Source organism: Euprymna scolopes, chromosome 6 (genome assembly GCF_053919585.1).
Source record: "Euprymna scolopes isolate OS-2025 chromosome 6, ASM5391958v1, whole genome shotgun sequence".
In the NCBI taxonomy this organism is placed as follows: Eukaryota; Metazoa; Mollusca; class Cephalopoda; order Sepiida; family Sepiolidae; genus Euprymna; species Euprymna scolopes.
This window is the reverse complement of record NC_136487.1, coordinates 153,732,014-153,754,318: the sequence shown is the minus strand read 5'-3', so window position 1 is coordinate 153,754,318 and position 22,305 is coordinate 153,732,014. Positions and strand designations below refer to the sequence as shown.

The following is a 22,305-nucleotide window of genomic DNA, read 5'->3' as shown; positions in this document are numbered from 1 at the left end:
CTTCAGAAAATGTTCCATGCCATGGTTTTATTAGAACTGAATGGATTTAATAGTAATAAATCCGTGCTTTTCTTTAACGATGATATTTTTTAATGTCCGAGAGACGCGCTTGCCCATGTGGTTAGAAATACTTTGTGTCCTCCGTGATATAAGCGTTGTTTTAATTAAAATGTCAAATACGCGTGTTATACGTTTAAAAGTCCAATTACAAGGCAAAGGTTTTGTAAAATAAACAAACATTTATTTGTTTAAAATTAACATTTTTTACGTGATACGTCTACTTAAGAATATTTTTTCCGTGACATATTGTTTTTTAATTTGTTTTTATTAACGATTCCATGGGTGTATGGGATTTAATTTTGTGTCACGCTGTAGTTAGTAAATTCTCATGGGGTATACTAATCTACCTATTTCAAGAATAATGGACTTTCCCACAAACAAAACGTTAGCGGTAGCGGTTCGTGGCAGTTATGGCCCCAGAACAATGACGTGTACTTCTGTAACATACTTTTGCTAATACTTTTTTTTTTTTTTTTTTTGCAAATTGTACCACTGTATTTGTTTTGAGTGTTACCGGCCTCCAAGGTCACAACATAAATATTTAAGAAAAAAATAGAAGCGATGAGTTTTGTTCTTCTTTATATCGGGAAAAATTAAAGTTTTCTGTTTAAGTATAACATCAGTGACATTACTGTATATAACGTGCCCTGTAGCTAAATATGCATGATAGGTTCAAACTCCTCGGCTTAACGTTCACAGGGAACATGAGTTACAACAGATATATTGAGGGCATTACCGGTGCTGCTGCAACAAATGTGGGATCTCTCTGCCATTCTAGAAAGTTACTTACGCCTGAAAGTATTCACCATTCGCCCATGTATGGAGTATTGTTGTCACATTTGGGCTGGTTCATCTGCTACCAGTCTCTCACTCCAGAACAGGGTTCAAAAGAGAGTCGCCAACCTAATAGGTCCCGAACTGTCAGCTAATTTTCAACCTCTGTCCCATCAACAAAATGTTGCATGCCTGTTTTACAAGTATTTTAATGGAAGACGAACCGACGAGCTACAACCCCTTTTACCCCTCGACGTAAATACCCTCGACAAACCCGATAAGCAGGTAAATCCCATCCCTACACAGTAGAAATACCTATATGCCAGATGGCCTTCTACGCTAATAAGTTCTCTCTTTGCACTGTTAAACTTTTGAAATCCCTTCCGGGTTCCAGCTTCCCTGACTGTACTGATATGCAGGAGTTTAAGTGTAAACAGACATCTTGCTGCTCAACTCCCAATATAGTATCCTTACAAATTATATTCCAGATAGTAGTCCCCTACGTCAAGTGCCTTGTTTGGGGTGAAAATGCAATAAAAAATATTTTAGTAATTATAAGACATTGATGTTCTCCCATCGTTTGCGAAGCTGATCGTGATAATACAATTGTTCTCTGGATCCGAAGATGGCTTGTCAAGCCGATTCGAGCTCTACACTATATCTCGTATGCTAGACACCTGCGGGATAATTGTTGGCTGTTCTGTCTTTTCAAATGGAACGCCTCCTCTCACGTTCTTCAATGTGTGCAGATTCATCAATTTAGACCCATTTGTAGCTTGCGGTACGCCAGGAACATCAGTTTCGGGTTATGAGTTAGAATACAAACCGAACTCCCACGTTTTTTTTTCTTTCTTTTTTTCCTTTGGAAAGCTCGCCGTAACGGTGCTGTTTTTGGAGTTTTGAATCGGACATGCGACATATCTAACCTGTCTACCGAACCGAACACTGCTGCAAACAAGATACAGAGGCGATGAATAGATGTTCCATAAAAAAACTCTTGGAATAGTCTAAGTAGTCTATAGTCATTAAGGAGTGTAAAAAGTGACAAAAGGGTGAGGATTACTGTTTTCTTTGTCATAATCTATCTATTTAATATATATCGTAGGCTAGTGTGTGACTTTGAAATAGTATCTATTTTAACTCTTTACATCAAGTGGCGTGATAGCTTGTCTGGAGCGATTTGCATGAAAATAAATGTAGATTTTCATAAAACACACCGAGAGAAGAAAAAAAGTAAATGGTCTTGTAACAATATTGCTTTAAAGCCGAAATCACAAATCGGTCTGAAATTGACAAAAATAAAGCTCTATTCTGACTAGCCAATTTTTATTGATAATTGCTGTATCGTGTTATTAGCAATTAAATACGGTATTCCGCTATAATTCAATGAAAAAAAGTCCGTAATTAAATATTGTTATATGAATATATCGATAATAGTTTGAAAGGTTCTTTATCAGTTTTAATCTACCATTTTTCAAAGTAAAATCCAAATACTATCGAAATTGACATACCAAACTTTGATTCTAACTAGCCAATTTTTATTTGTTGTTGTTGCATCATGTTATTGCCAATATAAAAACGTACTTTTTTACGATTTGTTAAAATCTCTATTGATACATATTAAATTGTATAAACCGGAAATAAATTTATTTATAAAAAAAAAAAACAAGATGATTTTTTTCAGAAACTCTATCGACTGATCTGCTATGATAAGGTATTATCAGGCTTGTTTTATCCATCTGTTAGTATGCACACACACACACACACACACACACACACACAAAATCACACACACACACACACAAAAAAAAACACACACACACACACACAAAAGCAAAAACAAACAGAAGTGCTTATCTGAGGTCTTTCACTTCTTAAGTTGGTAAGTAATTAATGGAGGAAGCTGAGTCGCCGATTCAGAACAATACATTTAAAGATCATGTGTGACGTCACACGTCTACGTTTTCCTACGAACGCCGGCGTGGCTCCTGAAACAGGAAGCAGCGAAACAAACGCACTCTCACATGTACGTGTATACACGAGCAGAGACACAGACAGGATATATATATATATATATATATATATATATATATATATATATGCATGCATACACACAAGCATATACACACAAACACATACACGTGCTAATGTATCTTAGAATAATAGATGCAAATATCAACACAATTTTCTCCTTTCTTATTATCTTATTTATCGATTTTCCTCTCTCTCTCTCATATATATATATATATATATATATATATATATATATATATATATATATATATATATATGAAGTGCAAATGTGTGTAACGATATTTCTGAATCAATATACTCCTCGGATCTTTGATCTACAGAGTTAAAATTTGGTATATAGGGTATTCAGACATGTGGAAAACTTTTTAATCGGGTGTCATTCGGAAGAAAAGGCTATTAAACTGATAAAAAATTGAAAACATTGGTACTTGGGAGTGATCGGATGTTTATCTGTTTGTCAATTGTCTGACGACTACGCATGAAACCTTTTCAAAAACTGTGTCAAACTGACATAAGGTTAGAGTGCTTAACCCACTGTGATTAGGTTTGGATTACGAGTATATTTTTTACTTGCAACAAGTGAACTGTTTACAACGAATCTAATACTTGCATGCACACGTCTCTGTTTCTTTCCGGTTCTTACATCATTTTGTTTTATAAAAGACATTATAAAGTACGTTGACCTATATAGTTTGAATCTGCATGTCTAGACTTTTGACACGTGCCAACTATCACGATATTCCTTTCTTTCTTCATCTCTTCAAACTATCTTCCACCCCAACGCTCTATTGTCTCATCATCGAAATCAATGCAGAATGTAGAATAAAAATTAAATTTGAGATTTTTTTAGGCATAGTAAATATAAGCTGCATCTGATTTTTTTAAGAACTATTATGCTTTGATAAACCATTCTTTTATTTTGCCTCCGGATATATTTTTATTCAAATTATATATTCAACACTTGGATTTACCACTTTGATTTAATTTTCGAATCTTATATAAACAAAATCTTTGCTGGATATCTTATATAACCAGCGGTAAAACGAAGGAAATGTGTTTGCAATTGATTGCGATCTAATACCTTGGAAGCACTATAAGACGCAATGGATCTATTTACCTCCTTACTACCAGGAAACTCCATTTCAAGATTTAACATTCATTTGGGACTTAAAGTACAATATTTTTTCTGACTCAATATCCTATCCATTTATTCTATGTACCTAAAATGTTTGAAAAACTAAAAATTTTTATGTGTATTTTTTTCAGTAAATAAGGTGCAAACCAATAAAAAATATTTGCTAATATTTTTCCTCTGAGGAGTTGAATAAGCATCGAAAACTCATGGGCTAAAGAAATTAATTTATTCAATTGTATTCTTTGTTTTCAAACAATAAAAATTCTGTATTTGAAGATTAACTTTTTCAAATCATTAAAGTTAAATATATATATATATATATATATATATATATATAAAGTTTGGTGGTTAAATTTAAATTCTGAAAAAAAACAACATATAGACACATATATTCGAATTAAGAATTTATTGTTTGACAAAAGGAATATATAGAAGGGGTTATGTTAATTTCCTTAATCCATGGATTTTCAATAATGGCTCATATCATCAGAGGAAATGAAATGCGGTTAACAAAATGTTCAGCTGTGAATGGACGTTTATTTTGCTTTTCAGCACAATTATTGACAATTGTTTTTTGAGTGGTTGAGGATAATTATGTGGAAAAAATTATACGAAAAGAGAAGTTGATACAACCTGGGCAGTCCATTATCGGAAGGTGTACAATATCCTTCGGGGTTATAAATCCAGGTGGGCAGAAAATAGATCCAGGGGAGAAGGTAATATTTCCATATAGCAAGAGCGTATTGCTCCTTATTGATTTTTCGAAAGGTATACGGGGCAGCCGTATTCGTTGGTGCGTTATAATATAGTAATATATGAAAATATCTTACTACCTAGCTCTATTTACGTATTGAGCCCTACTGAAGGAAATACTAAAAGCTATGCTTAATATATATCTTATTATATTATATGTATACACAAAGTAATAATAAATGGTATATATATATGTGTGTGTGTGTGTGTGTGTGTGTGTGTGTGTGTGCGTGTGTATGTGTGTGTGTTAATTTTTGTAATACACTCCTAAACGGTATGAATCAATGTGTCTTCCCTCAGTTATAGATGAAATAGTAGGGTAGACTGGGCCCTCAAAACTTGACCATTGAATTAGTTTATAACGAAACCTCAAGAAAAAAAGACGTTTTTTTTCTGCGCATTTCGGCAGTTTTTAAAGTCGTTTTTCTTTTTCTTTTTTTTTTTTTTAACTTTTCCTTACCACTGGACTCAACCACTGTCAGTATGGTGCAGGTGCAATTGGAAATTACGCAATAGCATAGAAATCACGTGTGGTCATAAGCAGATGGCCGTACTTGCAACTGATGTTTACGAAATCATTACGATGACTTTTTTATTACTGATATTATTTATTACTGACATTTGCCAGGTTTTACTAAACATATAATTATTGGATAACGATTCGCGAAATGGCTGAAAGACAAATAGAAATTTTAAAAATGGAAAAATAAAATCGAAATGATATTTCATACATAGATTAAAGAATAAGACTAATAGCGAGAAAGCAGAAGAACTTTGCGGTGGCATATAACGAACATGTCTAAAGAACGATTTTCTGTCTTAATATATATATATATATATATATATATATATATATATATATATATATATATATATATAGTTAATTAATGACAAAAGTCTATATTCCAAAGTTCATGATGTTGAACATCTTACAATTTATTCCTTTAATTTAGTTGACATTTACAATTCTTGACACTATCTGTTTCGTAAACTTAAACTTAATAACTTAATTATTATATCAATTAGTGAATCTATTTTGCCCTTAACTCATCAGAAGAAATAGCAACAATCAATCCATACAAAATGAAATAAAGTACATTTTGACAAGATTAAAAATCCGGAAATCGGAAGTGAAGCTGGAAATGCCTTATAATATGTTTATATTAAACCAGTTTGAAATTCACTATATTGCTCTAAAATTACATTGAACTTCTTAAATAAGGATTGGTATCTATTATAAAGTAATAAAATACATAAATATATATGTATATATATATATATATATATATATATACATGTATATATACAGAATAAATGACAAAAATTTATATTCCAAAATTCATGATGTTGACCATGTTATAATTTATTCCTTTAAAACAGTCGATTTATACAAGTATATGTTTCGTAGCGCAAAATCAATCAATTATTATATTAATTAATGAATCTGCGTTACGAAACAGATAATGTCAAGAATTGTATAAATCGACTGATTTAAAGGAATAAATTATAAGATGGTCAACATCATGAATTTTGGAATATAAATTTTGTGATTTTTCCTATATATTGCTCTGTAATCACATTGAGCTTCTTATATAAGGATTGATATATAGTAAAATATATTTCTACAGAAATATATATATATATATATATATATATATATATATATATATATATATATATACTAGCAGGCCGCTCGGTGTTGCTCGGTAATAAAATATGCATAAATATTATATTTTAATTAATGCATTATTCCGTATACGTAGTATAATGTAGTAATATTAACAGAGATGCCATAGGTATAAAACGTAACGTTTAATTCCTTTAAAAAAATGAAGTAAAGAAAAACAGGAAGAAACTGAGACTTGAACATACGAGTATTATGTTTTTTTTTCTAAACAGTTTATTTCTAAAAAAAAAATACTCCAGCTGTGATAGAAATTAAAACCTAAAGACAGCGTTTCAGGTACTATAACCATTTGACCAGCTTGACACGATCTTTAGAAGGTGTTTTCAAACCTACTTATTTCTAACATAATAATCTGTCATGTGAACGATTCACGCATGCGCATTCGTGAAACAGTTGACAAATAGATAAAAGGTGGATGACCTTCCCACGTACCAAGTTTTCAGCTTTGATATCTTTGCAGTTCTTTTACGGATGAAAACCGATTAAAAACTTTTTCACGTGTCTGAATACCCTATATACTAAATTTCAAGTCTATATATAAAAGGTTCGTTGCGTATATAGGCTGAAAAGTGTCCTCACATAAATAATACTAACTTTTGTATATATATATATATATATATATATATATATATATATATATAAGTGAACGTGTCTGTGTATCTGTCTGTCTGTGTGTCTGTCTGTGTATGTACATTTCCCTACGCAATAACTCTGTCAATTTTAAGTCTACACACTCGAAATGTGATATACAGTGTACTGAGATTTGACCTTTGAGAACTCTACCAAACTCCTCCGACAATTTTGGGTCTAAACACTTTAAATTTTGGATATAGGTTCCTTGGACATAGATCTAACTTAATAACTTGATTTAAGCCCCAAATAATAAATGTTAAGGGGTCATGATAGGGGTAAAAGTTTTTAAAAATTAGACCTCTGCGGTCTCTACGAAATTACCCAGACAATTTCTGGTCTAAACACTTGAAATTTTACATAAAAGGTATTCAGAGATAGGGCAAGCTTTTTCATCGGTCTTTGTCGAAAATTTTTAGTTACCAATATATAAATGTATGTATGTATGTATGTATGTATGTATGTTTGCATGTCTGCCCAACACTTTCGACAGAGGCGACGGATTTTCTCGAGATCAGTATCGTTTTGAAGTTAGACATTTCAGACGACAAATATCGAAAAATTGGCTAAAAACATTAATATCTTCACCTTAAACTGGGCACTTTTCTACAGGGCAGGGTCGCTTTTTTCGCCGATATTTTTGAAAGTCATTCTCTCCTTTCGATTGTCTAGCCTTAATTTTAAAAATGTCACTTCCAGTTTGGCGGTGATCGTAACCGCAATGACGTCAGGTTTTTTCCCCGTTCTTTACCTCCTTTGCGGTACGGGTTCGAGCCTGCCTTCCTTCTATCACTTTTTTTTTGTTTTTGTTTTTTTGCTCAACATACACATCCAAACACCCGGGCACCGCCGGGCTGAAATGCTAGTATATATATATATATATATATATATATATATATATATATATATATATATATATATATATATATATATATATATGAGAGAGAGAGAGAGTTGGAGGAGAAGGAAAAGAGCGGTAAAGACAGAACGGGAAAGAGAGGGATGAAAAAGAGAGAGAGAAGTAAGAACAAAAAATAAGGAGAAGGAGAGAAATACAGTGAGAGGTGTGGGAAGGGGGAAAGATGGATGACATCTGAATTCCTATTAACCTTCTCATTTCCAGGATACTCAAGCACTGGCAGATGCCAGACGCCGTTTCCGCGAGGAACTTTTTATTCGATGTGGCATCCGACAAAACTGCTTCGCGAAGAATCTTTCTCCTCTTTTCTTATACATTCGCCTGGTTCCCGTTTACATACACACACATACATGCACACATACATACATACATAATACTGCTGCTACTACTACTACTACTACCACTAATAATAATAATAATAATAATAATAATAATAATAATAATAATTTTCATTTTTCTGTTTTCTGTTTCTATTCTATTTATTTAATCTTTTAAAAAAAGTAGGGCTATGACAACAGCATATTAATTTCCTTGATATATATCCATTGATATATTATATGTTTTTTATGTAGAGTGATGTGGTTTTCGGTTGATTAACTGTGTCTAACTGTGTTGGATATATACTCGAGAGTCGAAACAATAAAAACAATATGCTGTTGTCATAGCCTTAGTCATAACTCTTCGTACTTTTCCTTCTTTTTCTCTTAATTTGATTTGACCTTTTAACTTCCTTAAGTCTTCTTTTTCCCTTTCTTTTTCTTCTTCCTCTTGTTCTTGTTTTTCTTCTTCTTCTTCTTCTTCTTCTTCTTATTATTATTATTATTATTATTATTATGATCATCATTATTATTATTAGCAGGACTCGTGAAAATTCCACGGAATGAGAAATATATTTAATCGATAATTTTGATTAAATAATGCTTAATTTCTGGATAGCTCAAAAAATTTATTTTCATGGCACAAAAAAAAAAAAAAAACGCAGCAAATGTGCGTTTATTAATATTTCTATGAAAATAGTATCCAATGTATTTTAAACATAGAACTGACCCAAACGAGATATATGAAAAATTATAAATCAGTAAAGAGTGACTGCACATCAAAATTACTACGAGTTGGTTGTTCACAATATTACAACAACGACCATATATTATTATAATGATATTCGAAAACGAAGCTATATTAAAGGGAGTGAACTCTCATATTTTTGTCCAGGGTTGAAGACTAAGAAAGAAAGGAACAAGCAGTGATGTGGCAATGGGGATAGGGTTGGGTTAGAGAACTTATAGATATGCGGTTTCACTTGATTCCATGTAGTGTTTCATGTTTTGCCTTTGCAGCAGTTTGTCTGACCCGCACTTGTTCAAGGGTTTTTCTTAATATTTCAGTTGTTTTTATGATTGTTGTTCGTTGTCTTTTTCCAGCCATTCCTTTGATTCCAATTTCTCCCATTCTGTTTTCAAAGATTGTTCCTAGTGCTCCTACTATTATAGGTATTATTTTGATTTTCTTCATCATCCATATCCCTTTTTAACTCTCTGACTAACTCTGTGTATTTGCTCTGCTTCTCCTTTTCTTTATCCAATCTGTGGTCACCTGGAACAGCAAAGTCTTACAGGATTTTCCTTTCTTCTTCTTCTTCTTCTTATTATTATTATTATTATCATTATTATTATTATTATCATTATTATTATTATTACTGTTGTTGTTTTAGCTGTTATTATTATTGTTGTTATTATTATTGTTATTTATATTTTGTTATTGTTATTATTATTATTGTTGTTATTTTTGTTATTGTTATTGTAATTATTTTTATTATTTTTATAATTGTTATTATTATCGTTGTTATTATAATTATTGTTATTATTATTGTTATTATAATTATTGTTAATATCGTTGTTGTTATTATTGTTATTCTTCTTATTATTGTTATTATTATTATTGTTGTTGTTGTTATTGTTGTTGTTGTTGTTGTTGTTATTATTTTTACTATCATTATTATTATCATTATTATTCACTATGAGTTTTCAAATAGGCCATCCTCAGAGAATTCTATTTGAAAATAATCTGTGCTGTTCCCTTGAGTCTGGGTGACAACAAGTCTCTTTAGATTTCCGGTTCTTTCCACCTATTTCGAAGAGCTGCTTTGCACGAAAAATAAATATTTGCATCTTGAAATGTAACTATACTGTTATTCCTATATAGATATATTAAGCCACTCTGATTAGTCGTAGACGGCGCAACACGTGTGAGTGGATAATTATATTTTAACAATATCCTTATTTTATTTTTGATCGGGATAAGTCATTTTACAGCGTGAAGGATATTCTCCCACTATTTTCGATAGTGCGACCAAGAAATGTATTAAGATTCTATCTTCATGAGCATATATCTTTATCTAACTTGCACTTGGTTCATCGGGTGTATTCGCCAGTTAGGTTTTTTTAAAAGTATTTTTTCGTAAGTTCGGTTACTCTTATAATTCCTGGAATGGTGGAGATCTTTCTAAGGTCCTGTACATTTCGTTATTTTTTTCCTCTCGTTTAATCCAGCAGCAGTAGATACACTGGGTTGAACTATGGTTGCTTCTTTCTTGTTTTCAATTCTACTAAAATTCTGTGTGTTTGTTTGTGTGTGTGATTCTGTGTATGTCTATTTATAGGAGATAGTGTGACTTTATACTGAAGTCATTTGTAATGTATGTGTGTGTGTTCTTTTACTTTCTACACTGAGAGATGTGTTACAACGAAACTATGTGCAATTCTCATCGTAAATAATGGTTACACTTATGTCTTTCTTAGACGAAGTTAAAACACGATTGGTTTTTATTTTTTTCATCCTCAAATGCGATTCACCTGAAAATCAAAACGATCGTTCACATCAACGTCTACTAAAAAATATAGTAACAGAACAACGAGCCCCACAAAATAAAATAAAAAATAAAATAAAAATGAGCTTGCGATCCAAACATTCAGTTTGAGACAGGTTTAACGCTTCTCGTTCTATCCATTATGCGCTCTTTCACATTCCGGTGAAGCAGTTTCCGGTTTCGTGACTTCCGGTGATTTGATTTCCGGCAAGATGGCATCAATGGCGGCTTTCAAAATAAGTTGAGTGTCGCTTCCGTTTTGGGTAGATTTCAGGGAAAGCATTGTAAAGAAACCGAATCGTTAGGAAGAGACAAGCATTAGCCCCAAATGGTCAAGACTGATGTATCTTGTGTGTACCTTGAACGTAGCTAGTTCAATTCCTTGCTTCAGGAAAACGATACTTAATATACGATGTTTTCATAACTAGTTTTCGTTTTTTTTTTATCTTAGTAAATTTTATTTACAACCTTTTGATATTTGGATTATTCGAATTATTATTCTTACAGATTGTCTGTAACTTCCGATCTTTTTGTGTAACCTTCAACCTTATTGTGTACCCGCTGACATTTTTGTAGTCTCCGATCTTGTTCAAGTGTATCTTTTCGAGAAAGATGATTTCATGTCGTTTGTTTGAATAAACTTTAAATTTTAATACAATTGTTGTATCGTTTTTTATACAAAGATTTTTTTTTAATTAAAAACTCTATCTATCTATCTATCTATCTATCTATCTATCTATCTATCTATCTATCTATCTATCTCTCTCTCTCTATATATATATATGCACACACACACACACACACACACATATATATATATATATATGTGTGGAAATATATTTTTTCTTATAATATATACCAATCCTTATTTAAAAAGCTCAATGTAATTACAGAGCAATATAATGAATGGATCACAGAAGTCTATATTCCAAAGTTCATGATGTTGACCATCTTATAATTTATTCCTTTAATTCAGTTGACATTTACAATTCTTGAGAGTACCTGTTTCCTAGCGCAAAATCAATGAATTGATTATCAATGAATCTGTTATGCCCTTAACTCCAGAAGAAATAACAACAATCAATCCGTCAAAAGAAAATGGCGTTTGACATGATTCAAATCCGAAAATTGGAAAGGAAGCTGTACATAATTTATAATATGTTTCCATTACGCTAGGTGTGCGAGTGTGCGAGAGTTCGTTTCATACGGACTCGGAAACGGCTCGTCTAATTTTTCTTTTGTAAATGTCACACAGATCGACTTGATGTGCTTGGGCATGTTTTTACGTAGGTTTTGTGTGGTAATTTGTTTGATAAATTTGGAAAATCGATCATCGTAAGCATTCGAATCAAGAAAAAAGTCCGTTAATGACTCATCTTAACTCTTTTATACAGCCTAGCATAACAAGTTCATTTAATTTATCACCGCACAAGCAAAAAGGCCCGGCTTATAAATCGACTGTAGATTCTTTTATAATACAGGGGCGCGTTCGAACAGAATGTTTCTTATTAGCGCACAACTGAGTAATGATACTTGGCTTTTATATGTCTATCATAAGTCAAGTGATTTTACAAAAATAATTGCTTAAAATCAACAGTTGGTTATTTGATAATACAAGAGTACGTTCGAAATTAATGTTTCTATTTACAGCGCAATTGAAGCATGATACTTGACTTTTGCATTTTAAACTTAAAGTGAACCTAGTATTTACAGATACGTTTATAAAATCAACAGTAGATACTCTACAGTGCAATTTTGACTACAATGTATTACGAACTAAGTCAATAAGCCTTCTTCCGGTACACTGAGCGGGTCCCTAACAAGATTAGGCAACCAAGCGATTTGATGAAAAAAAAATGGCCGATTTCACCGATTTTGATGGCAATAAAAATATGGGACAGTGGAACATTTTTTTGATCGTCTTTCAATCCCGGAAAACCACATGTCTCCCTGCTAGTTTTGTCTTAAATAAAATATATTCTCAACGACAAATTGCAAGTCAATGTTTTAGTTCATTATTTTTAAAATATTAGGATTAATATTCAAAAAGTAGAATTCAATTTTTATGGGTCTTTTTTAAGCATTAATATCTACCTGTTTTCTCTATATAAAAAATAGTCGATACATGCGTGTGTGTTTAAAGATATTTAACCGATAAACTCTGAAACCACTGATCACATAACACTGAAATTATCAGGAAATATTAATTATGCACGAAAAATTGTTTATAACGAATACAATTGTTGTTTGGATAAATGAATAACGCGAACAAAAATATGTCGGCAAGTTGAAATGCAAAATGTTCATTTAAATTTGCCGACACATTTCTATTACTTTTGCTCATGCGCAAATTTATTTTTAGCTTGCAGTGGTTTAATTTGAAATCCTTTTTATTTTTCGGTTGCTCAAACGGTACGAAATCAGCTGGAACACTAAGTGTTTTGGTTTCAATTGTAACTAATAGCACTAACGTCATTATTTTTTTACTTTTGAAATCAGTACTATATATTAGGTACAATATAATATTCAATAGATAATTGGGTCTGTAATAGTAAATCCGTAATCTTCATGAATTAAAATATATTTTAGCGTAGTTTACGACCGGGCAAGGCTAGGCGCCCCTCGCTTAATCATAAAAAAGTCATACTTGTATATTTTCCTATTGCTTTGTATTTTAAATTCAATTCTAATTCCACGATGTAAACACACCCGAAGAAACCTACAAGCAGCAAAATCCCACCCCTTCACAGTAGAGATCCATAGGTGTAAGAAAGCCTTCTAATCCAATAGCTTTTTCCCCAGAACTGCTAGACTTTGGAACTCCCTACCGAGATTCTGCTTTCCTAATTGTACTGACATGCAGAAGTTCAAGTGTAATGTAAACAGACATCTTGCTGCTCATCTCCCTTCATAATATCCCTGCAACTTATGTCCCCAATAGTAGCTCCCTACATCAAAGTGGCACTGTGCCTTGTTTGGGGTGAAAATGTAATTTTTTAAAAATTTCACGAAAGCAAAGCACACATTTTCACTTGTTGATTTAATTCTTTAAAATAATTAAAATAATACTCCAACTTAAAAAGACTCAAACGTAATTTTTTTATCGATTTTTTTTCTAATATATTAATTAATTTCAGAATAAATTTTTAAAATGTTTATTTGTATATTGAAATCAATTTCCGAAAAATTAAGATCTAATTATTTATGTCGTTTTTTTTTTGTTTTTTTTAAATAAAGTATTGATGGCCATTTCCAAAAATTTAAATGTAATTTTATTTTAAAAAAAGCAGTAAAATCCACCCGCCGCAAAAAAATTGAATGCAATTCTTTGATGTCACTTTTCCAAAAACATTGGAATTTATATATTTTTTAAATCCAAGATTTTCATTTTAAGATTTGTATTTTGTTTCTAAAATGTTAAAATCAAATAAAAAATAATTAAAATCCAATATTTCAAAATTGTTATTTGGTTCCAAAGATTAAAATTCCATATTCTAAAAAATAATTTCTGAATTTTAAATTTGGTTATATTATCATTTTCACAGGTGTTAGAATTTCAGGAAAAATAGGAAATAACCTCACAAATCGTCATCAATCCATTTTGGAAAATGGTTCCAATTTATTATTTATATAGTTTCAGTGAATTCATTTCTGGCAAATGTTAACGCTTCAGAGAAATACAATTAGTACACAAAATAATAACAAAAATACAAAACTAGCAGGACCTGTGGAAATTCTACAGCAGATTCTTACATATGCAATATATTGATGTTGGACATTTGTAGATGTTCACCGTAAATGGAGACGCCCTGATATTATTGGAGCTCTTTTGTTAAAACTGTAAATGTATTTATCTATGCTAACAGGGATGCATGGCGTAGTCCGGTCGTAAATACACTTAAATATAATATTTTAATTTATGCAGATTTCGTATACATTAGCATGGAGTCAATTTTCTATCGATTCTTATATATTATCAATGTTAGATAATAGTCAGGTAGAAGCATTTCATTGTCTATCTATCTATCTTTCTATCTCTCTCTCTCTCTCTGTCTCTCTCTGTCTGTCTCTCTCTCTCTCTCTCTCTCTCTCTCTCTCTCTCTCTCTATATATATATATATATATATATATATATATATAATTATGTATCTATCTAGGGAGGATTGGACAACACAGATTTGACTCATCATGTTTTGACAACATATCAAATTCCGTGACCCGGTGGGTTTGCATCGGAACTATTTGAGCAGGGACCGGACGTGACGTGTCACATGTCACGTGTTCTGGTTTGCGCAAGCATAACTTGAGTTTGATCTGAGACGCCCAGAAAGACAGATACTTTTACTACTGCAAATACTACTACTGCAAATACTACTACTACTACTACTACTACTACTACTACTACTACTACTACTACTATAATAACCATACTAATATAATATTAATGCCTGGAGCAGATTATTTTGCCACCATGTAGTAAATAAAAGCTTCAGTTCAAATTTCCGTAAAGATAATCAAGTTTACTTTTAATAACCTCGTAATTCTTGCTCAGAGAAAATCAGAAAGAAAGACGCTGTCATGGATATCAAGACAGTTCCTCTCTCTCTCTCTCTCTCTCTCTCTCTCTCTCTCTCTCTATCGTCTAGACCTTACTCCCTGTGACTCTTAGTTATTCCCTAAGCTCAAGGAAAATCTTAAAGACGCGTTATAATTTGAGGAGTTGAAAGAGGCTGGGGCAATGGTTACTGACACGACTGCACAAGAGGACTTCCATAGGGCTTTCCAGAAGTTGTTGGAACAGTATAACAAGTACATTGCAGCCGGAGGAGATTACTGCGAGGAGCAATAGAGTTTCCTGTGTGTACTGTAAATTCTTCTACGAAAAAATCTGGAAACTTATTGAATGCACCTTATATCTCTGCTTGTAATTTAATTTGCTACACAATATATATGTATATATATATATATATATATATATATATATATATATATATATATATATATATATATATATAATAAAAGCCAATATATGACAAAAAACAAACTATTTACTTTATCTGTGACGAAATATGAGTGTTCTTAATATATATAGCATTTCAATTTTTACTAATGTTGCTTCTTAGAGATAGTCACCTCTGCAGCGATAAAATACAAAAAAAAAATACAAAAAAAAACACCCTCGATCATAATATAAGAACAGTCAACACACAAGAGGACATCGCTGACGAGTTCATCGTTAACTCTGGAACAGCTGCCAGCAAATATGCTTATCCTTTCTCTGACAAAAGCTGAGATTTGAGTTTGATGTTTATAAAGGTGTTGTCTTTAGAGGATGTTAAAAGCGGCCTTTAGCATTCTTTTGGACGCACTGTCAAGTTTTAAATGTATACAACCTAATAGATTGTGTGTAATAAAGCAGCATTGTTTTATTTAACCAAACATTGTTAAACATAACAAACTTGACATGCTTAATTATACATCTGTTATTCATCCTAATATTTTGTATGCCAAAATGATAAAAAAAAAGAATTAATTAATTAATATTCCAGAACTATCACTAGTATTCTCGATTCTTCGTTGAATCAGCTTCAAGTGAAAATAACAAATGATCAGAAACTTGATAAAAGGAAAAGAATTTTACCAAAGTCGTTAATAAAAACGTCTGTGAAGCTGTTAGACGCCACAATAATTGAAGCAATTCCAGAATTATCGGCACAAAATAAATTACATCCACTTTAAACATTCTATCGTTGTTAGTCATTTCATGTTTCATTTTATTTCATGTAAGTTGGTGGGTTTTAGTAAAGAGAGGGACAACTTTCTCGTTATACTTACGGAAGAATGATTAATTCTTTTTATATTGAAACAACTAAGATTATATCAGTCGCGAGGTAACGTACCAGGTTGAGAAACTGGCGCGGTCTATCCTTCTCTCGAGGGTAGATGGGACTCTCTTTAGCCGTGATAGGCACCTCGTCTAGTGATAGCGTCACGATAAAAACTACCCTTGATAGTTCTGACGAAGCATCAAATATTCAGCTACCGACAAGATTTGAATTACACTACAAAACTTATGTAGTGAGTTCAATCTCGGCTACGGTTGCACTGGGATGGGGGGGGGGGGGGAAGAATATCAGAAAAATTGAAAAATAAAAAAATTTAATCAAGCAGCTGAATTCTGTTATGTTTCGATAATGCCATCTTTAATTAATAAAAGGCATACAATCGTTTAAAAATTAATTGGTGATTGTGTCAAATTAAAGGTAATAGAGGATAACATTTCTTTTGTATATTTTACGGCATATCAACCTACATTTGATTATGATTAATTAGTAATTACAAGTTAGTATTTTCTTCATAGCTGTGGGATTACCTTTTGACTATGTACTACTTATGTATGTCTCTCTATTTTCTTTTAGCTCTCCTAGCGTAATTCAATGGACGTAATTCACCCAAACCCAACGCAGTAGTAATAGTACTAGTATTAGTATCAGTAGTAATAGTTGTAGTCGTAGTAGCAGTTGTCGTCGTAGTACAGTTACCGTTTTACATGTAAGCAACATGTGAGAACAACGAATTTTCCGAGCTAGCCTAATTTCAAAGATTTTAGCTGAGGGTTTTATTAACCAAAATTCATCGCCAAAGTATGTGTAACAAAATGGACACATTAAACATATTTTAACTAATGTGCCGAAACAGTGTTTAAATTTATTCTATAAATAGTTCAGTTCCATGAACACGTTCTTTTTATATCAATATCTAAATAAAAAAAACGGAAATGAAGGATACTATTTATTATTATTTTTTATTACATTTTCACCCCAAACAAGGCACATTGCCACTTTGGTGTAAGGGGATACTATCAGGGGACACAACTACTGGGGTACTATGTAGGGATTTGGGCAGCAAGATGTTGGTTTACGTTACACTTGAACTTCTGCACGTCAGTACAGTTGGGGAAGCAGGGACCTGGAATGGAATTCCAAAGTCTAGCGGAGTAGAAAGATATTTTACATCTAGGGATCTCTACTGTGTGAGGGTGGAATTTAGCTGCCTGTCGGGTTTGTCGAAGGTGTTCACGTCATGGGGGCACAAGTGCTTGCAGTTCGTCAGAGCATTCACCATTAAAATACTTGTAGAACAGGCAGAGGGATGCAACATTTCGTCGAAAGGACAAAGGCTGAAGCTTAGATAACAGTTCAGGGCCTATCAGGTTGGCAACTCTCTTTTGAACCTTGTCTAGTAGCAGATGCACCAGCCCAGAAATACTCCATACATGGTGTACAGGATACTTTCGGGTGTTAGTAGTTTTCTAGCACGGTAGAGAGAGCCTACCTTCTTTGCAGTGGGCCTGACAATGCTTTCAATGTAATTGTTCCAACTCATGTTTTCAGTGAACGTTAGGCCAAGGAGTTTGAAAGATGTACTCTTAGATAAAGACTCGTTGGGCATTGCTATTCGTGGAAGAGAAGGGTTTTTTTACCCAAAGTATGAGTTATTTCCCTTTGCTGATTTTATTTATTCGATGGTTATATTAGAAATTTTCTAGATTAGTAGAATTCAAAAATTGCAGGACAAGATTAAATCTATTTAAACACTTTATACAGAAGAACGTTAAGTTACGGTTAATAACATGGTACAATAATAACAAATATAATTGGCTAGCCAACATCAATTTCCAATTTGTCCACTTAAATCCTATTTAGGTGTAACTTTTAAATCCGTCAGACATAATTATTTTATATTGTATAAGTGGAATAGTGCCTTTGTATGGACTATTCCGGAAACTATGAATAACCCAGAAGAAAAAAATTGCTTATATACTCTATGTATTGTGTAGCAGGGGTTTCATATTTAAAAATGACGGGGAGTTCATATTGGGGTACATATATAACGGGTATTATGATGGATGCTTGGGACTTCATATATATATATATATATATATATATATATATATATATATATATATAAAGGGCGAATGAACTCTTTTTCTGGGTCAACTGCCAACTAGCACAGTGTATATTTGTGTGTGTATATGTGTATTGGGGTGGAGAGGGCTCCCGTAAGCCGTGGTGAAGGCAACTTTTCTAGGAGAAGCAAATCTCTGATTTAAAAAACAAAGCGGGAGACCAGCATTAAGCTGGTCTGCAGTTTAATTTGTTGCTGGCTATCTTGCTCTTGCTTGTTGGTGGATCTCAACATTTTGAACCGAGAGAGAGAGAGACTTAGCTGTCGTACAAAACTAAGACTCTGTAACATCATCTTTGTATAGATACTCCCTCAGGCATTTGGGCTCATGGATTTTAAATGTCTGAGGGAGTGGCACTCGTCTGACAAGACTTTGCAATCATCATATCATATATATACTGAATGGAGATGTATACAAGTTCTAAACACAGAGGAGGAGAGATACATAATCTTCGAAGGTTCACACAATGTTCATTATAAGATGATAAACACAATTACGTTTTGTTCGTGATGAAGGATGTGACACAAGACAACAATTACAACATAATGATGACTTCTTTGTTCATCTGATCGACCGGTCGATGACGTCAGGAACTCCATCTGTATCTACATGGTTAATCGTCCACCGTTTGCCTCTAAGTGTACTCTCCTCTGACTATGTCAAATCTTGGCAAATCAACTCTCTGACTGACCGGCTGACTGGCTAACTGACTAATATCCGAACCCATAGTATCCTATATGGAGAAATGTCCTTCGTCTTTGACGTCAGAAGTGTGACTAATTTCACGTGGTTTTTCATATGTTTGTCCAACAAACTTTTTGACAAACAAAAGAATCCTCAATTCTAATCTAACCTATTTTCAAACAGTATAATTTAATTTACATTGTTTATTCTTTTACTGACATATTTAATATTCAGATTTCTAAAAGATTTAACAACAGACTTAATTTCTAACATTCCATTTTTTTTAACTTTGCCTACAGGGTTTGATTCCTAGGCTTCTCATTTTCACTTATCTAATATTCTTCTTATTTATATGGAAAGGGGACAGCTCTTTTCCATGTAACATATGTAAATAGTATTCTTTACTACCTCCTAGATAGCTTATTTCTTTTGACCTATAAATGCTACAAGAAAAATAAAGCTATTTAAAAAATACAACGAAACCATAAAATTCTCATATTTCATATTGAGATGAAAAATTTTTCCATATTAGCAAACTGACGAATCAAATTAAATTTATTTAAACAAATTGTAGCGAAGTATATTAATTTACTAGCAGTAATATGGTACACTAGCATAAAAATTAAATGGGCTAGTCAGGATCAAACTTTGATTTGTCAACTGTAATGCTATTTAACTCTACTTTTTAAAATACGACCAACATAAATATTGTACAAGCAATTTTATTTTTTAAATTCATTCAAAATTCTTATAATAATTGTCATGAGGTAATATAACTCACTTCGAATCTATCTCAGATTTAGCGACAAATGATTTGATAACACACTCCCATCCAATGTATATCAGATTTAAAGTTTGAAGTTACATTTAAACTGTTATCGGGTATAGTTTCAGGACAGTTATTGCTCTAGAATCCTGACGTATACTTCTGTAAACTACTTTTGGAAATACATTTTTGTATACCAATGTGTTTTGATTGTTAGCGGCCTGCAAGGTCACAACTGTAATCTACTCAATTGCGTCATTATATGAACTTTTCCCAACATATGAATAACTCAGACGCAGTCACTGGAAAAAAAAATCCTCTGTACTTTCCGTAAAAAAAAAAATACCCTTGTCAACTACCTCCTTGTTGTCTTATTTCTTTTGGCACTTAATTATCACAACAAAAATAAAACTGATTATATTGTTTCCATAAAATGATACTCTCCAATTGTCGTATTTCATATTTCTGTTCTGGATTTTTTTTTGTTTATATTACTTGTATCAATCGGGCTACTGTTCTCATCTTTCGTGTTATTTGTGCAATTTTTCAGTCGGTATAGCCTTCGACCTTCGTTAGGTGTGTTGTTCGTTATCTTGCAAAAGAAAAGAGCTCCGTAGATGGTTTCGTATACTTGAAGTTTGTTTGATTTTTTTTGCCGTGGTTTCGTGATTTTGTCTGTGTGAACCCCTCTTTAAAATTTCAACAATAGGAGGAAGATAATCTTTTATCGAATTTTATTTGAGTTGCCTCCCTTTGTCAACTAAATTTTTCATATGTAGGAAACCACATCAAAATAGAAGAAACAACTCCAAGAATACGAACCCTTATACAGAGCCAGTAACTTTTCTATGTTCTTTTTATATTTAAGGTTTTAAAACCTTATTTTTCTTATTTTTTCATATTTAAGGTCCTTTTTTACATATACATCATCACTTATCAAGGCCAAGAGGCCACTCGAGGATAAGGGTTAAAGAGTGTACAGTAGACATTGGACAATATAGTAATCGTTAGTAATGGAAATTCGGTAAATTTGTTAACAAATGGGACGGCTCATCAAAAACTTGTTTACGTTAGACTTGAAGACAACCATATTGTAGTCAGCTGGAGAACAGGAAAACGGAAGACAATTCCACAGGCGTGCAGTTCTAAGAAAGAAGCTTTGTTCATGGAATCTACGTTCAGGTTTAGGCACAGATAAATATTGGGGGGAATTATTGATGGTGTTTTCAGCTAGACGAGTGTTTCTTGTGAATGTTTGGCGAGGGGGGCATAGATTGAAGCTCAGTCGAACACTTTCCATGAAAATAACGATACAACAGAGACAAACTCGCAACAGGTATTTTACATATTTAAAGATGATTCGATTTTTCAATCGAATAAGGCAATTGAAATTAAACACATGGGATCCGGTACACATGAACAATTCCATATTCCGAATCTGTATCCATAAGGCCAATGAACAACACACATGGAAATGGTTAAAATAGAACATGTAAAAAACGAGTTTAATGTGATTCGTTTAAATTTGCTCACAACACGTATAAACTGATACACAACATAAAAGGCAACTTAGTTTAACACATAAACGTGCAGTTGTAGCTCAGTTAACGAACGCTCTTGAACCATGAACGTTTAGTTTCTTTTATAAGAAATTTGCTTTTAAACTGCGAAGTGGTTGTGGACGCACACACGAGCACAGGTGTACTGGCGTTTTGGTGTGTGTATACAAACACACGAACACAAACTGGCGACCTTTTCCGGTGCATACACGAACACACGAACCAAAACTTGCAAGCTATTGTGACAGGCAAGAGTATGGCGAAGCATAAACTGGACTCAGATTTGCGTACTCTGAACATTGGTAGAGAACAAATACGTACAAACTGTATCAAAAGGTGTTTAAATAAACAGGGAAGGATTGACGAAAGACAGTGTGCTTCTAGCCGAACGATTTAATTGGGCTTGTCTTAATTTTAATCGAAAAATTGTTTCGATTACGAAGGTTTTGGTTCGCTGAGTTCGAAACTC

The 22,305-nt window shown here is 32.6% G+C and overlaps 1 long non-coding RNA gene across 1 annotated transcript in view; it reads right to left on the bottom strand.

The window, feature by feature from the left end:
- LOC145278061 (uncharacterized) overlaps window positions 1-22,305 on the bottom strand; it is a 797,888-nt gene that overhangs the window by 376,142 nt on the left and 399,441 nt on the right. The gene's annotated exons all lie outside the window — the stretch shown is intronic.